This window comes from Sminthopsis crassicaudata, chromosome 2, assembly GCF_048593235.1.
Source record: "Sminthopsis crassicaudata isolate SCR6 chromosome 2, ASM4859323v1, whole genome shotgun sequence".
Lineage (NCBI taxonomy): Eukaryota > Metazoa > Chordata > Mammalia > Dasyuromorphia > Dasyuridae > Sminthopsis > Sminthopsis crassicaudata.
Genome location: NC_133618.1, coordinates 393007694 through 393035493, shown reverse-complemented (window position 1 = coordinate 393035493; position 27800 = coordinate 393007694). Strand labels below are relative to the sequence as shown.

General features: G+C 35.3%; 1 pseudogene; it reads left to right on the top strand.

The window, feature by feature from the left end:
* Positions 1 to 2737: 2737 nt before the first annotated feature.
* Positions 2738 to 3438, top strand: LOC141553541 (large ribosomal subunit protein uL1 pseudogene; annotated as a pseudogene).
* Positions 3439 to 27800: the final 24362 nt, after the last annotated feature.

Sequence of the window (27800 nt, the reverse complement as noted above, 5' to 3'; positions counted from 1 at the left end):
AGCAGGATCCACAGAAATATTCACCTCTCAGACTATTTGTCTATTGTGGGGTTTGAATCCAGGAAAACAAAGTGAATCTTGGCTGATTAAGAAGGCCCAGCTGAACTGCTGAGACATGGCCCTAGGCAAAAAGAAATCAGCACCAGATGACTGCTGCAGCAGAGGGCAGGAGCACTGCTGGTTGTGGGTCCTTTTAGAAGGGGGGGAAACTCTTGGTTTGGGGTTCATGGTCAGCATGGAGAGCTGAAGGGAAGCTTGATACACCATCCCCCCATCTCATGATTAGAGGTACTTACACTAATATCTATTATTTTTTAAAAATGAGCTGGTAAAAGAGAATACCAGCTTTGAAAAATATTATGGGAACAGGTAAGACAGATTCATTTTCAGAGGAGACATAAGTAAAAAAAGAAAAAGTCTCTATTCCAAAGAGTAACTTAAAATCACTCCCTGTCCAGACAACATTTAGAGAAGACCGCAAAAACAGAATTCAAAAATTAGACATTGAGGAAAAAGTGAAGAAGAAAGTTAAAACCACCCAAGAAAAAAAAAGATTATGTAAACAATCTGACCAATTAGAAAAGGAGATACAGAATCTCAAAGATGAAAATAACTATGAAAATTAGAATTAGAAAACTGGCAGGGGGAAGCCAGTGAAGCCATGAGAGACCAATAAATAACAAAACATATGTCATAAAGAATGAGAAAATAGAACAAAATATGAAACAATTCATAATAAAAAGAACAGATCTGGAGAAAAAATGAAGAGAACATATAAGAGTAATTGGATTGCCAGAAAGTTGTGACCAAAAAGAGAACTTTGATGCAATAGTGCAGAAAATAAGCCAAGAAAATTATCCAGGAGTGACAGAACATGAGGGGAAAATAGAAATAGAAAAAAAAAATCCGCCAATCACCATCTCAAAGAGATCCTTTGTGGAAAACATATAAGAATATTATTGTCAAATTTTTAAACCCCCAGATCAAAGAGAATTTTGCAAGACACAAGAAAAAGAAATTCAAATACACTGGAGCTACAATTAGAATTGTACATGACATCAACTACAATAAAATAATGCAGGTCTTGGAATCATATCTACAGACAAGCAAAAGAACTAGGTTTGTGGCCAAAAATATCTCATCCAATTTATAATTTTCAATGAAAAAAAAATGGATATTCAACAAACTTGCAGATTTTCAGGACTTTCTAACAACCAAATCCAAACTTAACAGAAAATTTAACATATAAGAATCAATATCAAAGAGCAATTTTAAGGAATTCAACATGGATGAAACTGTTTAAACACACATAGTTGTTTATGTTTTTTCTACATGGGAAATGTATACTTTTTGTTTAACATTTACATCAACAATAGGTTAAGCTAAAAATAAAGATTGGTAGAGTAAAAGTAAAAATAGTAATCATATTATACAAATAAAGTCCAGAGGAAGAATAGACACAGAGGCATTAGAGGGGAGAAGATGGCTTGTAGTTCTGAAAACCTACTCACACTGAACATGACAACACTACATTTATACCATTAAGAGTATAGCATCCTCCAAAATCTATGAATAAGGGGGGAAGGATAGGTGGATGGGGGAGTAAAGGGTAAGGGAAGAAGATGAGGGATTCCTGGGTGGGAGGAGGCTAAGTAATAGTAAGCCAAGTTATGGAACAGAATTTAATGAAAAAGTCAGCAGGGTTAGGAAACGTGTGTGTGTCTATGTACGTATGTATATATTTACATATTCTATAGATCAATATATATATCTTCTTAATTGTAGCTTGTTTTGGGGTGGGAGAATTAAAGGGATTTATGTGTTTGTCTTTGTATGTGTATGTATATATGTATATATATATACATATATATACATATGTATATATAAATATATCTTTTCTTAACTATAGCCTGCTTAGGGGAGGGGAAGTGAAGGAGGTTGAAAAGAATAAATTAAATAAGATGTGCAGCAGAGAATAAAAGAGTAGTTTACAAGGAAGTAAAGAAAAGATGGATACTCATAAATTTAATTTCTTATACTAATATATATATTTTCTCAAATTGGAATTTTGATTCCTCACTGATGTTCTGCTGGGCACATGAAGTGTTCTGTATTGTTTTATTTCATTTTGTATTGCTCTTCTGTTTTTCTTTTTGTTTATTCTGTTTCTTCAAATAAAATAAATTTGGGGAAAAATAAATGACTCTAAGCAAATTCTACAGCAGCAGAAAGCACAGAAAGAGAAACAATTTTTCAGCCCAAAACACCTTAGAAGATTGGCAGGAAATATCTGTCACAAGAGAGGGACAATAGAATGTAGCAAATTACAGGCCATGCCATCACAGTCCCAGCCCCAGAAAACCAGGAGTAGGCTTTGAGAACCACCAAATCAACAGCAGCACTGGTTGGTTATGCACCTCTCAGCCTTTTTTGTAGGATTTTAAGGAGATCTAACAAAGTTTTTACAGAGACCTCTTTAGTAGCAATACTGATGTGGGACTCTGTTGCTCACACTCAGATCTGGGTCACAGTCTTGGGTGGCAATTCTAGGGCAAGGAGGAATGCTAGCAAACTAGAACTTGCAACCATAATGAAGTGGGGGCCCTCTTCACAATTCCAGGGTAGAAAAGAGGCCCAAAGAGTAGTAAATATATTTTTTGGAAAGTAAACATACTCTGGAAGAATTGAAAATTTACAAATCCTTAGATTATCTCTGAAAACAGCTGCATACTTTTTTTCCCCGGCTTATGACTAGAAGGCGACCATGAGCAGCAAAGTCTCTCGGGACACTCTCTATGAAGCTGTGCAGGAAGTCCTGCACGGGAACCAGTGCAAACACAGAAAGTTTCTGGAGACGGTGGAGCTGCAGATCAGTTTGAAGAACTATGAGCCCCAGAAGGACAAGCGTTTCTCTGGCACCAGGCTCAAATCCCCGCCCCGACCTAAGTTCTCCTTGTGTTCTGGGAGACCAGCAGCACTGTGATGAAGCCAAGGCTGTGGAAATCCATCACATGGACATTGAGGCTCTGAAGAAGCTAAATAAGAACAAGAAATTAGTCAAGAAGCTGGCTAAAAAGTATGATGCCTTTTTGGCCTCTGAGTCCTTGTTCAAGCAGATCCCTCGAATCCTGGGCCCTGGTCTGAACAAAGCTGGCAAGTTTCCTTCTCTTCTCACCCACAATGAAAATATGGTGGCAAAGGTCAATGAGGTGAAATCTACCATCAAGTTCCAGATGAAGAAGGTGCTGTATCTGGCAGTGGCTGTTGGGCACGTGAAGATGACAGATGATGAACTAGTCTACAACATCTATCTGGCTGTCAATTTCCTGGTTTCTTTGCTTAAGAAAAATTGGCAAAATGTGAGGGCATTGTATATCAAGAGCACCATGGGCAAGCCCCAGCACCTGTATTAAATCAGTGTGGTGTTAATAAATGGCGGACTCTGCTAATGAAAAAAACAAAAAAACAAAACAAAAAAAAAAAAAACAGCTGCACAAAATCTCTGAATCTTGGAAAAGTGCAACCTCTATTGTGGAAGCAAAGCCTGATTTCAACAAAGAATTTAAAATCAAGTAATAGGTTGGGGGAAATCAGTAAACAATAGAACAAGATTATGACCATAGAAAGTTATTGTGATGAAGTTCAAAATACATTCAGAAGAAGATAACGGATTCAAAGCTCCCACAGCCAAAACCTCCAAGAAAAATATGAATTGAGCCCAGGTCATGGAAGCACTCAAACAGGATGTGAAAATAAAGTAATAGAGGTAGAGAAAAAGTTGATAAGAGAAATCAGAGTGATGCATGAAAATAAGTCAATTAGCTTGGCAAAAAAAAAAAAAAAAAAAATTAGAAAAAAATGAGAAAACCTTAAAAAAACAGACTAATGGCAACTAGATTGTGCACTGAATAGTGATCCAGCCTTGAAGTCAGGAGGATCTGAGTTCAAATCTGGTCTCAGATTAACCCTTACTAGCTGTGTTACCCTGGATAAGTCACTTAACCCTAATTGCCCCCACACACCCATACACACAAACACAATAGATAAGGCCAAATGACAAAGGAAGTACAAAAAGCAAATGAGAATGCCTTAAAAAACAGATTTGACCAAGAAAAATTGGTAAAAGAAATTCATTGAAGAAAACAACCCATTGACCAAATGTGAATAGAGCCAAAATAATTCACTGAAGAAAACAATTATTTTAAGTTAAAAAAAATTATGGACAAATTATATCCTTGTGCATAGAATTGCACAAATGGAAAAGGAGGTACAAAAGTTTACTATAGAAAATGTCCTTGAAAATTATATTTGAAGAAGTGAAAGATAATGACTTAATGAAAAATCTAGAATTAATAAAACAAACCTGAAGGAATGAAAAAAATAAAAGACAATATGATACCTCATTGGAAAAACAATTGACCTAGAAAATAGAGCCATGAGAGAACATTTAAAAATTATTAGACTTCTTGAAAATCATGATAAAAAAATAAAAGGAGGCTAGAAATCATCTTTCAAGAAATTATCTGGAGGATTCTGGGAAGCTGGCAGAAGGTTAGAAAATTTAAAGTTCTTTAGATTTCCTCCACAAACAAAACAAATTTGTACCTCAGAATGGACATAAACTTGGAAAGAAAACAGGGGTCCTGTAGTGGATAGAGCACTGGCCCTGAAGTCAGGAGGACCTGAGTTCAAATCCAGCCTCAGACACTTTACACTTCCTAGCTGTGTGACCCTGGGAAAGTCACTTAACCCCAATTGCCTCAGCAAAATAAATAAATAAATAAACAAATAAACAAACAAACAAATAAATAAATAAATAAAAGAAGAAGAAAAGAAAACAGAGGTCCTTTTGGGACAACCCAAGAAGATTCTAAGAAAGACCCCAGGGCAGAGTTTATAACCAGTGTGAAGTGCAAACAACTCTAGGGTAGCTCCACAGAAACAACAAGTGGGGAACCTTAGGGCTACCTGGGTTCCCTAGAGCCTCAGCTAGAATCACAAAGACTTTCATCTCCCTAGTAGCATAGGGAATCAAAGATCTAAGTCTACGAAGACTGAGGAATTCTCTGATAATTATACAGGCCAGGCCCATGTGTGAGACACAACCCTGGGAGACACAGCACATCTATGAGTGCAGGAGCAATGAGGATGGGACACTGCTGGCTGCCAGCACTTGTAGGAGATAGGAGCTTTTGGTTTGGGGTTCAAGTCTGCTGGGAGAGCTGAAGTGAAGCTAGAAGGCACCATCTCCCCACACCAGGATTAGAGCTGCTTATATTAATGGTTCTTAATAATAACAACAATAATAATAATAAACTGACAAAGATGAAAGAACCCAACTATGAAAACTTACTGTGGGAATAGGGAAAATTGGGGTTCAACTTCAGAGGAGGATAGTAAAAGAAAGTCTCTTCTATCCCAAAGGGTAATATTAAAATGCTCCCTGCCCAGAAAGAATTCATAGAAGGACTAAAAAAAGACTAACAATCAAATGAGAGGGGCAGCTAGATGGTGCAATGGATAGAGAACCAGCTCTGAAGTCAAGAGGATCTGAGTTCAAATGTGGTTTCAGGCACTTATCCTTCCTGGCTGTGTGACCCTGGGCAAGTCACTTAACCCCAATTGTCTCAGCAAAAAAAAAAAAAAAAAAAAATCAAATGTGAGAGATTGAGGAAAAGTTTAAAAAATAATAAACAAAAACCATGCAAGAAAAAAAAAACAAGATTATGAAAAAAAAAGTTAAATAGAAAAGGAGATATAAAGTCTCAAAGAAGAAAATAATTCATTGAAAATTAGAATTGTACAAGGAAGTAAGTGAAACCATAAGAGGCCAAGAAAATAACAAAACAAATTTTAAAGAGTGAAAATATAGAACAAAATATAAAACATCTGTTATAGAACAGAAAAACAACAGTTCTGGAGGTGGATAAAAGGAGGGGGGAAGAATAAAGTAAAGCATACATAGCAAAGAACAAAATAACCTGCAGGTTATGCTCAATGATCTTAGATAAAATCAAACTTAAAGATTCAGTTGAGACAGAAATCTACATTATATGTCAGCCATATTAATATTGTTTTAGATTTGTGTTTACATATGAGTAAATATGTATTTATGTATGTGTCTGAGTAGATGTGGGTATGTATGCTGTATATATGTATGTATACAGATGTGTGTGTGTGTGTGTGTGTGTGTGTGTGTGTGTGTGTGTGTGTGTGTGTATCTGTGCTCAATTGTGGCCAATTTGTGGGGTAAGTAGGAGGATGAAAGAGTGGGGAAGGAATAAAGTTAAAAATACACATTAGAGAACAAAAGAATACCTATAGGGAAGGAAAGAAAATATGGACAAAAAAGAATCTTGATAAAATAATACAAGCAATAATTATAGAAAATTGTGTTGGAGTGATAGAACATGAGGGTTAAGTAGAAAAAATCCACAATCACCACCTCAAAGAGAACCTTTGTGGGGGAGAGAGGAAGGAATATTATTGCCAAATTTTGAAACCCCCAGTTCAAAGAGAAAATTTTGCAAGAAACAAACAAAAACAATAATTCAAATATGCTGGAACTACAATTAGAATTGTAAAAAAAATTACCAGCAGCCACAATAAAAGACTGCATATCTTAGAATAATATATACTGGCAATCAAAAGAACTAGGGCTGTGGGCAAAAATAGCATATCCAAGAAAATGATCCATGATATTCAATGGAAAAATTGCAGATTTTCAGGACTTTGCCTCAACCAAACTTGAATGTAACAGAAAAATTTAACATATTAGAGCCTATATCAAAGATAAATTTAAAAGAACTCATCATGGACAAATTGTTTATTTTGTTTTTTAACATGGAAATGTATGCCACATGCTTAAGATTGATATTAGTAATCAGATAGTTCAAAAGAAAGATTGGGGCAGAATTTAGTATGACCTGATTCTAAAAAGCATAGCTGTCTAGGAAAAGGTAAAAATAATAATTCTATTATACAAATGAGTTCAGTGTAAGAATCAAGACAGAGGAATTAGAGGGGGGAGGAGGACTCATAGTTCTGAAAACTTATATCAGAAATGGATTAAATAGGGAACTCTATGGTATAGCACTTCTGAAATTTATAAAGAAATAAGTGGTGGGGAAGGAATAGGATAAGGTGGAGTATAAAAGAATGTAGATTTATAGCATTGGGACAAAGTGTGTAGATAAAGGGCAAAGAATAAAGGATAAGGTGGAGTATAAAAGGGTGTGTAGTTTATAGTAGTGGGATAAAGTCTGTAGATTAATAGGTAAGGAATTTTAAAAAAGAAAGGAAAGTGTGGGAGAGAGAAGATAAAGGAAGAATCCATGGGTAGAGGGGAGGTTAAATAGTAGCAAGACAAATTAAAGAATAGAATTAAAAGTACAAGGATTAGCAGGGATAGGAAATAAGAATATATACAAAGTTGCATCAAGGATCAGGAGTAAAATTTATAAGGGAAAAAAAAATAGGTCATTGATCTTAGCCAAAATCAAACTTAAAGATTCAATGAAGAAATCTACATTATATGTTAACCATATTAATATTGTTCTAGATGAATGTTTACATATGGATGAATGCGTATATGTGTGTATCTGAGTATATGTGTGTATGTATGCTTGTAAATACATGTATGTATGTTTATAAATATATGTATATGTGTGTGTGAATATAAGTATGTGTATGTGTGTGTGTGTGTGTGTGTGTGTGTGTGTGTGTGTGTGTATGTGCTCTATGTCCTACTTGAAAGGTGGGGTTGGAGATGAAGGGGGAAAGGTAAAGAGTATATAGCAGAGAATATAAGAATAACCTATAGGGAAGCACAGAAAATATAGAGTCATAATATCATCTCTTCTATTATAAATACTTTCTTGAAACATAAATTTATTGTTTATAGTTTGAATCCTTCCTGGTATTCTGTTGTGCGTGGTAATGTTTTGTTTTTATGTTTTCCTTTTCTGTCTCTCTTTTTCTACAATTTTTAAAATTTTGTATTTAGTTCAATAACAATAACAAGAAAATGTCATTCTGAAAACTTCTCTAATATTCTAGAAGCAGATGGCAAAATAGAAATGGAAAGAATCTGCATATAACCTTCTGAAATAGATCCCAAAATGAAATTTGCCAGGAATATTATAGCCAACTGGTTGAGGTGAAAATGTTGCAAGCAGCCAGAATGAAAAAAAGTTCTAGTATTATGGGCCATAGTGAGGATAGCACATGATTTAGCAGATTCAACTTTAAAAGACCAGAAGGTTTGGAATATGGCATTCTAAAGGGCAGAGGAGTTAGGATTACAAACAAGAATCACCAACTCAGCAAAATTGGACATAATCCTTCTAGAGGAAAATAGATATTCAATGAAATAACAGATTTTCAAACCTTTTTGATGAAAAACCAGAATCTGAATAGAAAATTTGACTTTCAAATACACAATGCTAGAGAAATATAAAAAGGTGAACCAGGGAAAAAAATCATTGTTTCCATTCCTACATGAGAAGATGGTGCTTATAACTAATAACAAACTTTTTCATTTCTTGGGCAGTTAGAAGGCATATATATATATATATATATATATATATATATATATATATATATATATATATATATATATATATATATATATATATACAGAGAGAGAGAGAGAGAGAGAGAGAGAGCAAAGATATTAATTGTATGTGAATATATAAAAAATAAAATTTAGAAGTAAGAAAGGAATGAACTGGGAGAAATAGAAAGGAACAGGCAGAATGAGATAAATCGCATATAAAAGTATAGTGGATGGGAAGAGGAAAAGGCAAAAAGGAATGAGTTCACCTTAGTCATCTGAATTAGTTGAAGGAGTCAAGGTGCACTTATTTGATTATAAAAATCTATCTTACCCTTCCCAAGAGTAGAAAGGGAAGAGCATGAATGAGATTATAAAAGGGAGGATAGATTAGGGAAGGGTGTATTCAGAAGCAAACCACTTTTAAGGAAGAATAGTGTGAAAAGAGAAAGAGAATAGAACAAATGGGGAAAAACATTTAATTGTGAAAAAAATGAATCACATTTTTCTGATAAAGGCATCAGTTCTCAAACATTTAGAGAATGGAGTAAAAAAATTTAAGAAAGAGACATTTCCCAATTGATAATGAACAAAAGCTTTGAACAATTTTTAGATGAAGTGATTTTTTTTTACTTACTTTGCCATCTTCCCAGAATCCTCCTCCAATTGCAAATCTAATAGGTGTGTAATTGTACTTCAGAATTGTTTTAATTGTATTTCTTCAAAAAGTGACTTAAAGCATTTTTTAACATGGCTAAAGATAGCTAAATTTTGAAACCCTCAGATCAAAGAGAAATTTTGCAAGCAATAACAACAATAAAAGCCAATTCAAATATGCTGGGATCATGATTAGAATAATACAAAACTTATCAGTAATTACAATAAAAGATTGCAGGTCTTATAATACTATATATCAAAAATTAAAAGAACTAGAGTTGTGGCCAAAATTATTGCATTGAGTTAATCCTGAATGAAAAGAAAAAGAGGGGAGCATTCGATAAATTGCAGATTTTCAGTATTTTGTTCTAAATAAAACACACATGCATGCACGCACACACACACAAACTTAATAGAAATTTTGACAGATAAGAAATTTAAACATTAAACACTAATTTCAAGGGACAAGCTGTTTGTTTTATATGTAGAAGTGTAAATTATATATCTAAGATTGTCATTAGTAATTGAATAATTAAAAAGAAAGATTGGGGTAGAGCTGAGTATGATGTGACTCTAGAAGTAAAACCATGTAGGAAAAGGTATTAAAAAACAAACAAACGAATAATTATACCATAAAATGAGGTGCAAGAGCAAGAACTGAAACAGAGAAATTAGATGGGGGAAGAGGGCTAGTGGCTCTTCAATCCTATTCATGTTGGGAAATGGATAAAGAAGGAAAAATACATTTATATCTAGAAAGGTATAAAATTCTAAAAATTTCTTAAGACTAAGAGGGGGAGAGAATAGGATAAGGTAGGGAATAGAATGTGTATAGATTAAAGGGAACGAGACAATATGTGTAGATTAATGTGAAAAGGAAAAAGAGAGAGGGAAAAGATGAAGGAGGAAGATAAGGAAGAGGTCCTTAAGTGGATGGGTAAAATTTAGTAATAGTAAGGCAAGCTAGGGGGCAGAAGTGAAGTAAAAGAGTCACTGGGGATAAGAAATAAGAGATTTACACAAATACAACAATGATGATCAAAAGTAGAAAAAAAAGCAGAGGGGTGGTAATCATTGACCTCAAAGTTAACATTATAATTATTCCAATCAAAAGTGACAAAATAGTGAAAGTATATTAAATGTAAGTTATATTAATATTGTTTTAACTACATAGTAGTTACTGCATATAGATTACTACTACAAATAACTACATAGTACAGGTTCTTGTAATATTATTGTAACATGAGAAATGATGAGTTGGTGAATTTAGAAAACTATGGAAAGACTTCGACTTTAGAAGATTCTTCAACTTTCAGAGAAACAGAAGATGAACAAATATAGTATAACCTTAATAGATGCATATATATATATATATATATATATATGTATATATATATATATATATATATATATATATATCCATGCTTAACTGAAGTTGGAGGGCAGAAGAAGGAAAAAGGATAAAGTAAAAAGTGCACAGCAGAGAACAAAGAAAAACCTACAATGAAGCAGAGAAAATATGGAAAGTTCTATTTAATTATTTCTATTCTTATGTACACTTTTTTTGAAATAGAAATTGATTGCAACATATTTTGAATCCTCTTTTATGTTCTTCTGTGTACAACAATTTCTTTTTAAATTTTGTATTTAAAATTTAAAAATAAATATATTAAAACAAGTTTGGTTAATAAGACAGAAAAGAAAAATGACAAATGATGGAGAAGATATAGGAAAAATGATTGTTGATAGAGTTGTGAACTGGGATCCAACCATTCTGTAGAGAAATTTAGAATTATATTCAAAGGGGTATAAAAATATACATATCCTTTCACCTAGCAATATACCACCACTAGGTCTATATCACAAAAGATATGAAAAACAAAAGAAAGGGAAAGAACCCAAATGTAGAAAAAATACTTGTAGCATTTCTTTTCTGGAGGCAAAGAATTGGAAAGTAAGGGAATGTCTATTAATTAAGGAATGGATGAATTAATTGAGGAATTGTGGCATGTGACTATGATGAAATATCATTATGCTATGAGAAACAATGGGCAGAATGCTCTCAACAAAATTCATGAAAGATATCCTTGAACTCATTCAAAGTAAAATGTACTGTCTACAATGTAACAGAAATATTGTATCACAAGCAGCTGTGAAAGAAATAACTATTCTTAGTGATGCAATGATACAAGACAACAGTGAGGGTTTTATGATGAAAGATGCTATTCATCCCTAGAGAAAGAACTGATGGTTATTTTTTTTTTAAACTTTACTTTTCTTTTTTTCTTTTTTTTAAACTTACTTTTCTTGAGGGATTTTGTTTTGGATTTATGTTTTCTTTCACAACATGACTATTATAGAATGTTTGCATGACTACACATGTATAATTATATCAAATTGTTTGCATTCTCAATTGTTGGAGGAGGGAGAGGGAGGAAGGTAGAGAATCTGAAACTCAAATTTTAAAAACATGTTAAAAATCGTCTTTATATATAACTGGGGCGGGGGATAAAATATTAAATAATTTGGACTTAGTTCATTTAGGTTCCTCTGTTGAACTTTACCTCTCAAGATTAGGGTTCCTTTAAATATTTGAAGTTTAGAGCACTGAATATTCAAACACAATGTTAGGGACTTTGTAATACTTGGTCCTGGACTATCCCTGTCCAAAGTTCCCACTTTTTGATTTTCAACCATCTAGTGATTTTCTAGAGGGAGCCCTCTAATTTCACTGATATTGGGATTGAATCTTGAAGGCAGAAAAACCTCTGGGTGGCCTCTGGCCACCCTTGGAGGTTGCTACCCTTTTCTCTTGTGCTTATACTGTTTTTTTTGGCAATATCTTTCTTGTTGCCCATGTCTGTTTATTTGTTTGTTTTTAATCTGCCTTTTATCTGCAATTCTGGACTGGAAGCTACTTACTGTAGCTTCTTTTATAATTTATTGATCATTATTATTTTTATTGTGATTTTTATGGTTTTGCTATGGTAGGTATATGGGAGCTTAGCCAGCTGACTGTTCAAATAAATATATTGGCAAGAACATTTGGAAAGGAGATTTCATGGGACATATATATCAAGTAGAGGACAACTATTTATTTCCTGGGTACAAAAGAAATGCATAAACTACAAATAATCCATAATGAACTTTAGTTAATTAATTTAGTAGTCACATTAACTTGTGACTATTGTTGTATTTTTCTGGGATGTTGATATCTAAAAGTCCCAGGAAAAGTCAGGGGAAGACAAACAGATAGACACATACACACACAAACACACATACACACACACATCACACATACATATAGATGTAGACACAGACAGGCAGACAGACAGACACAAGAAATAGAGACATAGAGGCAGATAGACAGAGACACACACAGAGACTGACACAGAGACATACTGAGAGAGAGGAAGACAGAAGCAGAGAAAGAAAGACAAACACAGAGAGACAATAAAAGACAGACACAGATGTAATTAAATGCTACATATTCTGGAAAACCTGTATCAAGGAAGATGGCCACTGGCCTTGATATAAGTTTGATATAAAGCCACATACCCTTTATTATGGGGGAGATGGGCCAATGAGCCACCAAGCTTTTTCTGTATTCCAAAATGCACAACCTTTCAGAGATGAGCCACAGTTTATATTGCCCTTTAGAAGTGAACCAAGGTAAGAAGATCAAAGGAACTCTCCTGTTTTTCCTATTTCAATCTCTTCCCAGTTAAATATTTGTCATTCCCAATAAATCAATTATGGTGCATTAGTTACATTTATCCATAATCTAGAAAGTGCTCTGGTGAATCTTAGGAGACTCAAACATTGCCCTTTCAGATATCATCCCCCAAATAGAAGTTGAGATCTTCACCTGAGGGGATAGAGAAGGAAGAAGCATGGGAACATAAAGGAGAAAGGATATGATTGGGAATAGCTGCTGAGGTTTAGAAGAGTTGTCTTTATCTTTTCTTTTTAATAGCTTTTTGTTTTTCCAAATACATGTTAGATAGTTTTCAGCATTCACCTTTGCAGAATCTTATGTTCCAAAATTTTCCTCCCTCCACCCCATCTCCTCCCATAGACAGCAAGCAATCCAATATAGATTAAACAATGACATCTTTCTAAATATATTTCCATATTTTTCATATTGTGCAATAAAAATCAGATCCAAAGGGGAAAAACATGAGAAGAAAAAAACAACAAATTAACAACAACCAAAAAAAAAGATGAAAATATATTTTGATCCACATTTGATCGCCACAGTTTTCTCTTTGGATGTAGATGACTCTTTACATTACAAGTTTATTGGAAATGCCTTGAATCACCTCATTGTTGAAAAGAGCCAGCTCTGTCACAGTTGATTATCGCATAATCTTGTTGCCATGTATAATAATCTCTTGGTTCTGTTCACTTCACTTAGCATTAGTTCATGTAAGCCTTTCCAGGCTTTTCAGAAATCAGCTTGCTCATCATTTTTAATACAATAATATTCCATTACATTCATATACCATAACTTATTCAGCCATTCCCCAACTGATAGGACCCACTCAATTTCTAGTTCCTTGCCACTAAAAAAGGGCTGCTACAAATTTTTGCACATTTGGGTCCTTTCCCATTTTTTATGATCTTTTTAGAATATAAACCCAGTACAGACACTATTGGATTAAAAGGTATGCACAATTTGATAGTCCCTTGTGCATAGTTCCAAATTGCTCTCCAGAATGGTTAGATCAGTTCACAACCTCACCATCAATACATTATGGATTAATATCTCAGTTTTCTCATGTCTCCTCCAACATCCATCATTATCTTTTCCTGTCATCTTAGCAATCTTAGAGGAGTGAAGTGATATCTCAGAGTTGTCTTGATTTGCATTCCCCTAATCATTAGTGATTTAGAGAATTTTTTTCATGACTAGAAATGCCTTTAATCTCTTTGTCTGAAAATTGTCTGCTCATATCCTTTGGCCATGTATCAATTGAAGAATGACTTGTATTCTTGTAAATTAAAGTCAGTTTTATTTTAGGAATGAAGCCCTTATAAGAAACACTTGATGTAAATTCCACCCCCCTCCCCCCAGCTTTTTGCTTCTCTTCTAATCTTGGCTACATTGGTTTTGATTGTATAAAACCTTTTTTAACTTAATGTAATCAAGATTATCCATTTTTCATTTTATATTGTTCTCTAGTTCTTCTTTGACCATAAATTTCTTCCTTCTCTACAAACATGAGAGATAGATTCTCCCTTGTTCTTTTAGTTTGTTTAGAGTATCATCTTTAAGTCTAAATCATGAACCCATTTTTACTGTATCTTGGTATAATAGGGTGTTAGATGTTGATCACTGCCTAGTTTCTGCCATACTACTTCTCAGTTTTCTCAGCAATTTTTATGAAATAGTGAGTTTTTAATCCTAGAAGCTAGACTCATTGGTTTCATCAAACAATGGATTATTATTGTCATTTACCATTGTGTCTTGTGAATCTAACCTTTCACTGATCCACTACTCTATTTCTTAGCCAGTTCCAAGTGGTTTTGATGATTGCAGCTTTATAATATAGTTTTAGGTCTGGTAGAGCTAGGTCACTTTTCTTTGCATTTTGTTTCATCAATTCCCTTGATTTTCTTTACTTTTTGTTCTTCCAGATAAATATTATTATTTTTTCTATCTCTATAAAGACATTTCTTGGCAGTTTGATTGGTATGGTATTGATCAAGTAGATTAATTTAGGTAAAATTGTCATTTTTATTACATTAACTCAGCCTACCCAGAATTACTCAATATTCTTTCAATTTTTAGATCTAACTTCATTTGTGTGAAAAGTATTTCATAAATATGTTCATATAGTTCCTGGTTTTGTCTTGGCAAGTAGACTCCTAAATATATAACTATCTAGTGTTATTTTAAATGTGATCTCTCTATTTTTTGCTGCTGGACTTTGTTGGTAACATGTAGAAATGCCCATGATTTGTGGGTTTATTTTATATCCAGCAACTTTGCTAAAGTTGTTAATTGTTTCTAGTAGCTTTTTAAATAGATTCTATAAAATTATCTAATTATGCCACCATAACATTTGCAAAGAATAAAAATGTTTCCTCATTCCCTATTCATTTCCTTCAATTTCTTTTTCTTCTCTTATTGCTAAAGCTAATATTTCCAATAAAATATAGAATAGTAGTAGCTATAATGGGCAACTTTGTTTCACCCTTGATCTTATTGAGAATGCTTTTAATATATCCCCATTACAGATAATGCTTGCTGATGGATTTAAGTAGAGGCTACTTACCATTTTAAAGAAAACTCCATTCATTCCTATGCTCTCTAGTGATTTTTTTAAAAATAGGAATGCGTATTGTATTTTGTCAGATGCTTTTTCTTCATCTGTTGATTTCATATGATTTCTGATAGTTTGATTATCAATATGGTCAATTATGCTGATAGTTTTTCTGATATTGAATGAGTCATACATTCCTAGTATAAATTCTCCTTGTCATAGTGTATTATCTTCGTGATAAGTTGTTGTACTCTCTTTGTTAATATTTTATTTAGGATTTTTGCATCTATACTCATGAGGGAAACTGGTATATAATTTTCCTTCTCTGTTTTGGTTCTTTCTGGTTTAGGTATCAGCACCATATCTGTGTGATAAAAGCAGTTCAGCAGAACTTCTTCTTCCCCTATTTTTTCCAAATATATATATATATATATATATATATATATATGAAATATATTTTATATAGTATCAGAATTAATTGTTATTTAAACGTTTGGTAGAATTCACTTGTAAATCCATCTGGCCTCGGAGATTTTTTTTCCTAGGAAGTTCAACTTCTTTTTTTCTAAAATGGGATTATTTAAGGAATTTATTTCTTCATATGTTAATCTGGACAATCTATATTTTTATAAGTATTCATCTATTTCATTTAGATTAACAGATTTATTGGCATACAGTTGGGCAAAATAACTCCTAGTTATTGCTTTGATTTTGTCTTCATTGGTAGTAAGTTCATTCTTTTCATTTTTGATACTGGTGATTTTGTTTTCTTCTTTCCTTCTAATAAATTTAATAAGGATTTATCTATTTTTTTCATAAAACCAAATTTTAGTTTTGGTTATTAGTTCAATAGTTTTCTTACTTTCAATTGCATTACTCTCTTCTTGATTTTCAGAATTTCAAATTTTAAATTTAATTGGAAGGGACTAATTTCTTCTTTCTCTAGCTTTTTTATGCCCAGTTTTTTGATCTTCTCTTTCTCTATTTTATACAAGCAAGCATCTAGAGAGATAAAATTTTCCTAAGAACTGCCCTGGTTATATCCTATTAGTTTTGGTATGTTGTCCCATTATTGTCATTCTCTTGGATGAAATTATCAATTATTTCTATGATTTGTTGTTTGACCCACTCATTCTTTAGGATTAGATTATTTAGTTTTCAATTAATTTTTCTGTCTAGTTTTGTTGGAAGTCTCACAGCTGGTCTGCTTATCCACTGGCCTTCTGAACCAGAACAGAGTAGCCAATGCTGTTGTATTTTGGCTAAAATCTTATAGCTAGATTCCCTATGCTCTGCCTCCCCATGTGACTCCTGTGATTGGCCATGTTCCTCATGCCCAACTGCTCAATTGAGACAGATTTTTCCTGAAGTTCTTTCAAGATATCTTAAGCTAGAAAATTATTATACTTCTAATGTTTATGGGTTCTGTCACTTCAAAATCTGTTGATTCTAAAGAAAGCTGTGGAAATTCTGAGGGAGGCTGTGTCCTGTCTACTCTCTGCCATTTTGGCCCTACTCCCTGCCTTTATCTTTTCTAAGGTCAAATAATAGATAGCCAAAACCAAGGTTCTCTGACTCAAAATCCAGTTCTTTTTCTGCTAAGCTACACTTTCAAAAAATGCTTGGATCCCTGCAATCAAGAAAGGAACTCTGGGAAAAGAGTCTTGAAAACACTCAAGAAAAATATATGTAAAAAACAAAATATCTTACCAACAACTCCACTGACTTCTTAATGAATGCAGGAAAGATTTATTTTATATTCTTGCAAAAATAGGTGCCTAGGTTAGTAGACACACTTTTGGAGTCACAAACACAGTGTTTTATTTCCTATGCTGAAGAGCAAGCCATTCTCTATTATCCCTAAACTGAGTGTTACAGAAATTACAGAATATGAATCTTCACCTCTCATTACATAGCCAGTCTTGACCCCAAGGTGCTCACATTCTTGTTGAGACAAAGTTCAGAGTGCTCCTATTCAAATCTAAAACCTACACTCCTAATTATTCTTTGATGTCCTTGTGTATTTTAATTTTCTAATTTAAATTTCACTTCTCAAATTTCATTTTTTTTACTTCGTGGAAACCAAATAAATCTCCATCTATTTCTCACATATGTATTAAGGCCTATTAGGGTGACAAGAGATTCCAGAAAGGAAACAGTGTGTCATCTGTGGACAGGGAACATTATTATTGGTGATCTCAGAAATATCATTTCTAGAAGGCATAGGTAATATAAGAGAAGTTGACATGGGAATTAAACGTTCTTAATTGTCATTTTGATAAGGACAGAAGTATGGGGAGAGTACTTAATCCTTAAAACTGCAGTTAGTGAATGTATAGATGTATGATCTTTCAATAACACTGAAGAAAGAAATTTATCTGGTCTCAGTTTAGAAAAACTTCTATTCTATGGGGCCTCACTAAGAGACTGAGGGCCTTTCTATTGGAATTGAATGTAAAATGTTCATATTTATTCCACAGGCCCAAAATCCAGTAGCCTTCATCAAGAGAGTATGTTATTTCCTTTTCCTTCTTGTTTACATTATCCCTACATATCTCTAGGTACCACTTCCTCACTTCTCCAATAGTATTGACCTGAAGAAAATTTCTGTGAGGCTACCATACCTGTAAACTGAAATCTTTTGTAATTTTCAAGCACTGGATGCTCTGTATTTTCATAGGTCAGTGATTTCTGATCTTCAGATACACAGAATGTGGCATGAGCAGTATCTAGATCCAAAATAACTTCCACTGGGAAGAGTAAGAAAGAAAATGGGGAAGGTATAAATTAGAATAATAGAATAGGGAGAAGAAAAGGAAATAGTTTAAGAACAGAGAAAACGGGAAAGAGACATACAAAAAAGAAGTAATGAGAAGGAAAAGGGAGAGAATACAGCAAGAAAAGTAAAAGGAAAAGAGAAAGGATAAGAAGAGAAAGCAGATCTTGAGAGATGGAGAGAGAAAAAAAGAGAGAGAGAGAAAGAGTGAGAGGGAGAGAGAGAGGAAGAAAGAGAGGGAGAAAGAGAGAGAAAGGAAAAAAGGAAAGCTTTTCCAACCAAGCCTAAGTAGTATTAGTCTCAGATGAGTTCTGATGAGCATTTCCTCCCACCAGCTTTTCCCCCTATCTTATTCCTTGTCATTTTGACTAGGAAACCCCAAAACTCTGAAAAATCCTTAAAGGAGAAAACCTCCTTCCACTCTGCCTCAGGGAGGGGACTCCACTCCAAGTGATGAGGAGTAAACTGAGGGTCTAAACCGAGATGGGTCAGTTCCTTTCAGGAGGTCTAATAATCTCTTTCTCCTTCCCAAAGTCCCAACAGGCGGTCCGTTAGGGAATGAATTTTTGTGTAGAAACAAGGCTGTGTAGAAACAAAGTCTTTATTGATTAGAATAGAAACACCGGAGTCGGTGGGCAAAATGGCTGCAAGGTACAAGGCCAGTTTTGCAAAGAATAGATCTTTGGGTTCCCTATTTTATACAAAGCATAATTATTCAAATGCATTGATGTAAGGAGGTTCAGGAGAGTGATGTAGATAAGATAAGGATTCTCTTGTAATCTTTTGAGTAGAGACAGAGTCTCTTCCCCTGCTGTGACATTTGGTCTGTTTGAGCAGATTAGAATGGGGGGCTGTAAAACTCCAACCAGCTCAGATAGCCCAAACCAGTTTGACCACATCAAAGTCAAGTCCCAAATGGAGTTGGAGATCAAACAAGGAATATCAAGGGGCTACAGCCCCCATCACAAGCACAAATAATTTCATCTTTGTTATCTGGGTGGGAATGGCTCAGTCCTGAAACCCATTGAATTCAATTCAAATTCTTTTTTTTTTCTTCTTTTTTTTTTATTAATTTTATAATTAGAAAAATTTTAACAGTATATATGCATGAGTAATTTTTTTATAACATTATCCAAATTTTCCCCTCCCTCCCTTTACTCCCTCCCCTAGATGACAGGCAATCCCATACATTTTACATGTGTTACAGTATAACCTAGATACAATATATGTGTGTAAATCCAATTTTCTTGTTGCACGTTAAGAATTGGATTCCAAAGGTATAAGTAACCTGGGTAGATAGACAGTAGTGCTAATATTTTACATTCCTTTCCAAGTGTTCCTTCTCTGGGTGTAGTTGTTTCTGTCCATCATTGATCAACTAGAAGTGAGTTGGATCTTCTTTATGTTGAAGATATCCACTTCCATCAGAATATATCTTCATACAGTATTGTTTTTGAAGTGTATAGTGATCTCCTGGTTCTGTTCATTTCACTCAACATCAATTCATGTAAGTCTCTCCAACCCTCTCTGTATTCGTCCTGCTGGTCATTTCTTACAGAACAATAATATTCCATAACATCCATATACGATAATTTACCCAACCATTCTCCAATTGATGGACATCCATTCATCTTCCAGTTTCTAGCTACTACGAAAAGAGCTGCCACAAACATTTTGGCACACACAGGTACTTTCCCCTCTTTAGTATTTCTTTGGGATATAAGCCCAATAGTAGCACTGCTGGATCACCAGGTATGCACAGTTTGATAACTTTTTGGGCATAGTTCCAAATTGCTCGAATTCAAATCCTAACCCTGGCTGAAACCCAGCCAGGAGCCAATCTGGGGCTTCACCCACAAACCCCTTTCAGCTTCTAGCCAAAGACTCCTATTATAAAAGAGCCAGACTGGACCCCTCTCTGTGCAGAGGTCCCAAACATGGCAGCCTCATGCCTGGCACCAAGGATCTCTGCCCATTGGAAGCCTGGTTCCAGTGCCCTCTTATCTCTACCTTCAACTTTACTAACTAGACTTTAACTTTACTTCCAAACACCATAATAAAAGTCTTTTATCAATCCAGGTTTTTGAGTCTGTACATTCCTTTACAGGGGACTCTTGGGCCGCCACTAGACCTCATTTAACTCTATATCCTTGCACCTAATCCAAAGGAGTTGCAGGGGAGCTCTATTTGACTCCTTATACCCCAAACCTGCCACTAGACCTCAGTTAAACCCTAATTTCATTTAGTACCACAATTCTAGACCTCATCAATTAGCATATTTGAAATTGGATTTAAAGAAATATAAATAAATGCTTACATAGAAGATGTTTCTCTATATTATTAAATAATATCTAATAATTTGCAGTTAAGCCTCAGAAACTGATAAAAAAGAAGATGCAGTGTTACTAATTAGTTAGAAAATATACTCTTAAATTACTCTATAACTTCAGATTATAATAATACTAATAAACAATTCCATCCCCCAACCCAGCACAATTTTCTTCCATTGTCCTTTTCTAATTCAAATAGAACCTTTGATGAGGTCTAGATAAGGTAGACCTAAATAAAATTGGGTTTAATTGAGGTCTAGTGGCAGGTTTCGGGTACAGGGAGTCAAATGGAGCTCCCCTGCAACCCCTTTGGATTCGGTGCAAGGATACAGAGTTAAATGAGTTCTAATGGTGGTGCAAGAGTCCCCTGTAAAGGAATTTACAGACCTGAAAACCTAGATTGATTAAAAAAAAAGGTTTATTGTAGGGTTTGGAAGTAAGGTTAAAGTCTGGTTAATAAAAGGTATTAGATAGAGGAAGAAATACACCAAAAGCGGCAGGACAGAGAGAGTCTGTGATGCAAAGCATGGTGCTTCCATGTTTCTACCCTCTGCCAAGAGATGATTCTAGCTTGGCTCTTTTATTTGCTTGAAGGGGACTATGGGTGAAGTCAACCTGGGACCCAGGTTGATTCCTCCACCAGGTGGGGGTTGGGAAACCTGAGCAGATCATTAGAATAGGGCCTGGGTATAGCCCAAGTTAGCTCACATATGGATCTCTCTCCTTGGAATACAAAAGGGTGGTTTTGACCAGATCTTGTAAATCAAAGGTCAGTCCCATAGGAGGTTGGAGATCAGAAAGGAATCTTAAAGGGGGCTACTGCCCGCATCACCTTTAATTTTACTTACAAATTGTCCCCATATCACATTTTCACTTCTGACTCTTTTCTAGCAATGAAGGCTTAAGAAACCAATACCAGCTTTTCTCTTCAAACTGTTTTGTTTTTGTTTTTTTTTTCATAATTAGGGATAAGGAAAGAGGAAGTAGTAAGAGAGCAGGAAATGTATTTGAGATTGTAAGAGATAGAAGATAAGACTATGAGAAAAACAAAACAAAACAGTTGCAGTTACTTGAGTATTCAATCTCTGATCCATTCTGAAAACAGAAAGGTAAATGTTATTTCTGGGACTAGTAGCAAGAAAGGTCAAGAAAGAAAAGGGGACTGGAACTAGGGGGGAAATGAACATATGTAGGTGGAATATCAAAGAAGCATAGCTTTGCAGCTTCTGGGATCTTAGAGGCTATCAAAACTGATTCCTTTAAAGAATATAATGTACAGTTTTCAGAATAAGAAATCAAAGCTTTCAATATGTTGAGATTAGGAAGGGACTCCAAAAGCTTGAGATTGTAGACCAGTGTCATGAGGTGTCTCAAAAGAATTTGCAAGCTTGAATTCCTATCTAAGCCAAGAGGGCAGAGTTTATTGCATTGTAACACCAACTGAAGTGGTCTAAATTCTAAGAGAATTTAGCAAAGAAATAGAAACAAGGAAACACCTTTATCTAATTTTTCATATAATTGATATGCTAATTTTATGGCCTAAGGTAGACCCAAGAAGTGATCTCAAGAATTTGGTTATCACTGACCAACAGATAATAATATTTGTAGGACTATTCTAAGGCCAGAAGACTTGAAATCATTAACAGACAGATTATTAGAATAACAGACTCAGAATTACTAATGTATCTAAGGGAAGAAATATTATTATATTCCTAGGCCAGAGGACATTATAATCATTGACAGAATAACATTCTTAGATCAGAGGGCTTCAAGATCAGATTCCAAAGCCAAAAGATTTAGAATCATTGACATATTGTTAGAAGAGAAATCCCCTAAGGTCAGAGGACCTTAAAATTATTGCTGTCTCCCTTAGAAACTATATTACATAAAATGGTTATATGAAAAAATACTCTAAATCACTGATATTTAGAGAAATGCAAAATAAAACAAATCTGAGATACCATTTCAGACTTATTAAATTGGCTAGAATGACAGAAAAGGAAATGAATGGTAAAGGAGATTTAGAAGAATTGGGACACTGATACACTACTGTGGAGCTATGAATTTATCCAACCATTCTGGGGAGCAATTTGAAATATGTCTAAAAAGATTATTGTACTGTGAAAATTTTTGATTCAGCAATACAATTTGTGTGGTGGCAAAAAATTAAAAATTAAGGGGATGGAGGGAAGATTCTGGGAAGATGACAGGATAGGTCAGTAAATTTCAAGCTCTCCAGATATAAGCTCTCCATAAACAGAATCAATATGTGGCTCAGGACAAGTATAGACTGGTGAAAAATCAAGTAGATTTGGGACAGAACAGAGTTCCTCCTGATACTCTGTAGCGAGCTGTCGTCTCCAGAAGTTGCTGGATCGCTCTCTGGGAAGAGATCTGCTGTGTCTACTCAAATCTCTCCAACAGATTCTTCTTCCTGTAACGAACCGTTGTCTCCAGGCAGTTGCTGTTAACTCTTGTCCAAAGAAGTGACTTCCCTTCCTGCAGAGAGCCCCGTCAAGCCTGATGCAATTCAGAGTCTTTCTCTTGAATCCTGGCTCTGAATCTCCTCCAGCTCTTATCCTTCTCCAGGCCGATCTGCTCTCTACGCCCAGTGCTGTCTCTTTTATCCTCCCAGAGAATGGGCGTGGGATAATGCAAGGGCTTCTGGGAAGAACCACTTCAGCCAATGGGCTTGCTCCTTCTACCAAGTCAACCTGAGTTCTCACCTTGTAACTATCCAGACAACCTCAGTTCTCACTTAATCCTAACATCTCCCCCTTTCTTTTGATTTAGAACATAGGACAGTCATGACCTTGAAACATAAATCCATCAATATGGGAAGTATTACAGATAATTACATAAATTACATAAGCACATAGTAACATAGTAACATAACACATGCTAGAAGTATATAACATAATCATAAATTGAAAATTTATAAATGTCCATAAGTCCATTGTCCATTAGTCTCATCTTGTGTGAGGAAGTCCAATGATTCCTGCTGGTTTTAAATTTTTTAACAGTTTTTTTATTAGCCATGCTCTTTCGGTGTAAGATGTTTCTTAGATCTTCTCCTTTATTTTGAGGTCTTTCTCTTTTTCTGTCTCTCTCTGATGGACAAGGCAAATATGACTCGTTGGCACCCATCTGATTCCTTCTCCTGCTGAAGAAATACAAGCAAACCCTCTCTCCCAGGCAGTTAACCTATCTAATTTCCTTCTATTTACCACTTTCTAAATCTCTTCTCATCATCTAGCAATTACATTGGAGTTGTTTGCACTGGATACAGCCCTGTTGGTTTAAAAGGCTTGTATTCTCCCCAAGAGTAATCCATTTTTGCAATCTGATTGCCTTTTGACTGACTTATCAGGTAATCCCTTTCTGCCATGTGATTGCTTCTCTGCTGATTGATTAAATCAGAGTCCTGGCCTTCTAAAGGTTCTTTGGGTGTAACATCAGCTGCCATCATGCCCCAAGTCTTTTTTGCCTGGGGCCCTGGACCTGGGCCCCTCATCCCATTTCCCTGAATTATTCTACACTCTGATGCCCAATGGAGTCCTCTGTTGCATTTTGGACATGGGGTTTTAGGTCTTCTTTCACCCTGTCTTCTCACTGTATCTCCATACCTACACTGAGCTCTTAGATGCCCAATTTTTCCACATTGAAAACATCGCCGAGTTTCTCTAGAAGTCCCTTGCCAGGAGGGACCCTGTCTTTCCACATTCATCATTGTCCGGGTGTAAAAAGCATTTGTTCCCACTGTAGCACAGCGGCTTATGATCTCCTCTAAAGGAGCATCTTTGTCTAATCCCCATATAATTCTTTTGCAAATCTCATTGGCATTTTCCTTAGCCAGATGTCTGGTCATTATTTCTGTAGCTGCATTTTCTCCAATAGTTCTTTTGACAGCAGTTTGCAAACGTCCCACAAAATCTGCAAAAGGTTCATTGGGACCTTGCTGTATTTTAGTGAAAGCCTCTCCACGATCTTTCTGTCCAGGAAGGACACCCCAAGCTTTTATTGCAGCCTTAGCAATTTGCTCATATATTGTCATGGTATAATTAATCTGTTCCGAATTCTCTCCATACTGACCTTCACCAGCTAAGTGCTCAAAAGTGAATTGTGTGTTAACTCCTATTTCCAAATTGCATCTGACTTGAATTTTACATAATTCATGAAATTCCGCAAGCCATAATAAATTTTCTCCAGGTTCCAGACATGTCCTTGCTATGGATTTCCAATCATTCGGGGTTAGGACTTCATAAGACAAACCATCTAGTAACATTTTGACATAAGCTGATGTAGCCCCATAAAGGGTACAACCTTTTTTCAAATCCTTAATTTTATTCAAATCTAAAGGTGCATATCTTCTCCTTTTTTTACCTACAGAGTCAGTATTTTCAATCACAGGATATGCATGTATAAAATCACTTATATCCTGTCCTTCTCTCTTAGCTTTAACCAATGCTTTTTCTAATCTTGTCATAGGCTTAGGCTTCTTCACAGGCAATTCTGTTTGTGTTTCTGCCTCTTCCCCTCTTTTTTCCTCCATCTCTGAAGGTGGGGTTGATGTGGGCCTGTCAATAATCTGTTCTCTAGGCAGGGTTGAAGCTTCTTCAAGAGAATCATACCATAATTCCTCATTTAAATCCTCTTGCTCTAGGGAAAGATCTTGATCTTTCCTTTTTTCCTCACACTTCCTCCTCTGTTCATTTTTAGAACTTTTCCTTCTCCTACAACTTGCTTGATAGTTTAAGGCTAATTGAACTATGTTGTAGATATAAAATACTTCTGCAGAAATTGAACGAGGCCCATTTTTTGCTTGAAATTCTTTCATTTCATATCCCACTAGCTTCCATTTATCTACATCTATCTTTTCTTCCTCTAAGAACCAAGGGGATGTGCGTCTTAATGCAGCCAAGAGTTTAGCAATCTGTACCCAGGTTACAAGTAAACTCTGCTCCTCAATTATGTTGATTATACTCTCTATAGTACCACTCCTGAATGGAGCTGAGGTTGCGTCTGGGGCTGAGGTTGAGTCGGCTGAGGTCCAGGGATTGAATATAGCTAACATCTGCCCCATTTCAGCTATAAGAGATTCCTGGTTTAGCCCTTAACAAGTTAAGTTCCTTATTTATCTATTAGCACGCTCACTTAATCTTTAACAAAGTTTCCTCGTTACTCACGGTTCTGGGTCAGAGAGACTGAGATCTAGATCGGAAGCTTTTCCACTGGAATCAGGACTGTGTCTGTCCCTGTTTGGGCGCCAAATTGCAAAGGTCTGGTCTAGCTCCTCTTGTCAGGATAAGCAAAAGTCCTTGCCCCACGTGTGGACGCCAATTGTAGCGAGCTGTCGTCTCCAGAAGTTGCTGGATCGCTCTCTGGGAAGAGATCTGCTGTGTCTACTCAAATCTCTCCAACAGATTCTTCTTCCTGTAACGAACCGTTGTCTCCAGGCAGTTGCTGTTAACTCTTGTCCAAAGAAGTGACTTCCCTTCCTGCAGAGAGCCCCGTCAAGCCTGATGCAATTCAGAGTCTTTCTCTTGAATCCTGGCTCTGAATCTCCTCCAACTCTTATCCTTCTTCAGGCCGATCTGCTCTCTGCGCCCAGTGCTGTCTCTTTTATCCTCCCAGAGAATGGGCGTGGGATAATGCAAGGGCTTCTGGGAAGAACCACTTCAGCCAATGGGCTTGCTCCTTCTACCAAGTCAACCTGAGTTCTCACCTTGTAACTATCCAGACAACCTCAGTTCTCACTTAATCCTAACAATACTCAACTAAAAATGTGTTAAGGGCAAACATCTCCAGGCTGACTTCATAGAAATACCAAGTGAGCAACCCTGAGACTAGCTGGGTTTGCCTGGAACCTCAGCAGGAGCCTCCTGGACTGTATGAGGAGTCAGGGTCTAAGTCTAGGAAGACAGAATGACCCTTAGCTGATTAGGAACACCACACCCAGCTGTGCTACAGAGATATCATCCTAGGCAGGAAGGAACCAGCACACCAGGTGAGTGCAGAAACAAATGGCCAGGGACAGTACTGGCTACAAGCACTTGCAGGTGGTTGGAGCTATTGGTTTGGGGTTCCAAGTCAGAGGGAAGAAGTGAAGTTAAAGGCACCATCCCTCAACCCCACAATTAGAGGTGTTTACACTAATACTTCTCATTAAAAAAAAAATGAATTGGCAAAGAAGAAAGAACACAACCAGAGAAATTGACTATGTGAATAGAAAAGAACTGTATTCATCTTAAGAGGAAAACAGTCAAGTTAAAAAAAAAAAAAAGCTTCTTCTAGCCCAAAAAGTAATGTTAAATTGCTCTCTGATCAAAGAGAATTTATAGAAGAACTCAAAAAAAATTAAAAATCAAATGAGAGACATTGAGGAAAAAAAATCCAAGAAAAACAAGATTAAGGCAAAAAAGTTAACTAACTAGAAAAGAAAATGCAGTCTTAAAGACAAAAACAACTCTTTGAAAATTAAATTGGTCGGGGAAAAGCCAGTGAAGGTATGACACCAAGAAATAATAAAACAGTATATAAAGAAAGAAAAAAAATAGAACAGAATGTGAAATATTTTCAAAGAAAAACAACAGATCTGGATTAAGAAGAAACAATATAAGAACAATTGGACTATCTGAAAGCTGTGACCAACAAAAACTATGATACATTAATGAAAGAAATTATCCAAGAAAATTGTCCTGGGGTAAAAGAACAGGAGGGGAAAATAGAAATAGAAGAAAATTCCCTAATCACCATCTCAAAGATATCTTTTGTGGAAAATACATAGGAATATTATTGTCAAATTTTAAAACACCCAAATCAAAGAGAAAATTTTGCAAGGAACAAGAAAAAATAATTCAAATACTTTGGAGCTACAATTAGAGTTGTATAGGATTTATCAAGCAGCCCTAATAAAAGACCAAAGGTCCTGAAATCATATCTACCAACAATCAAAAGAATTAGGCCTGTGGCCAAAAATATCATATCCAGCAAAAATATCCACAACATTGAACCAAAAAAATAATGAACATTCAATGAACTTCTAAGTTTTCCGCACTTTCAACCAAACCCAAACTTAATAGAAAATTTAATATATGAGATAATATCAAAGATCAATTTCAAGGAATTTAATATAGAAAAATTCTTTTTTTTTTTTTACATGGAAATGTATACCATATGTTTAAGATGACATCAGCAATTGGGTAGCATTAAAG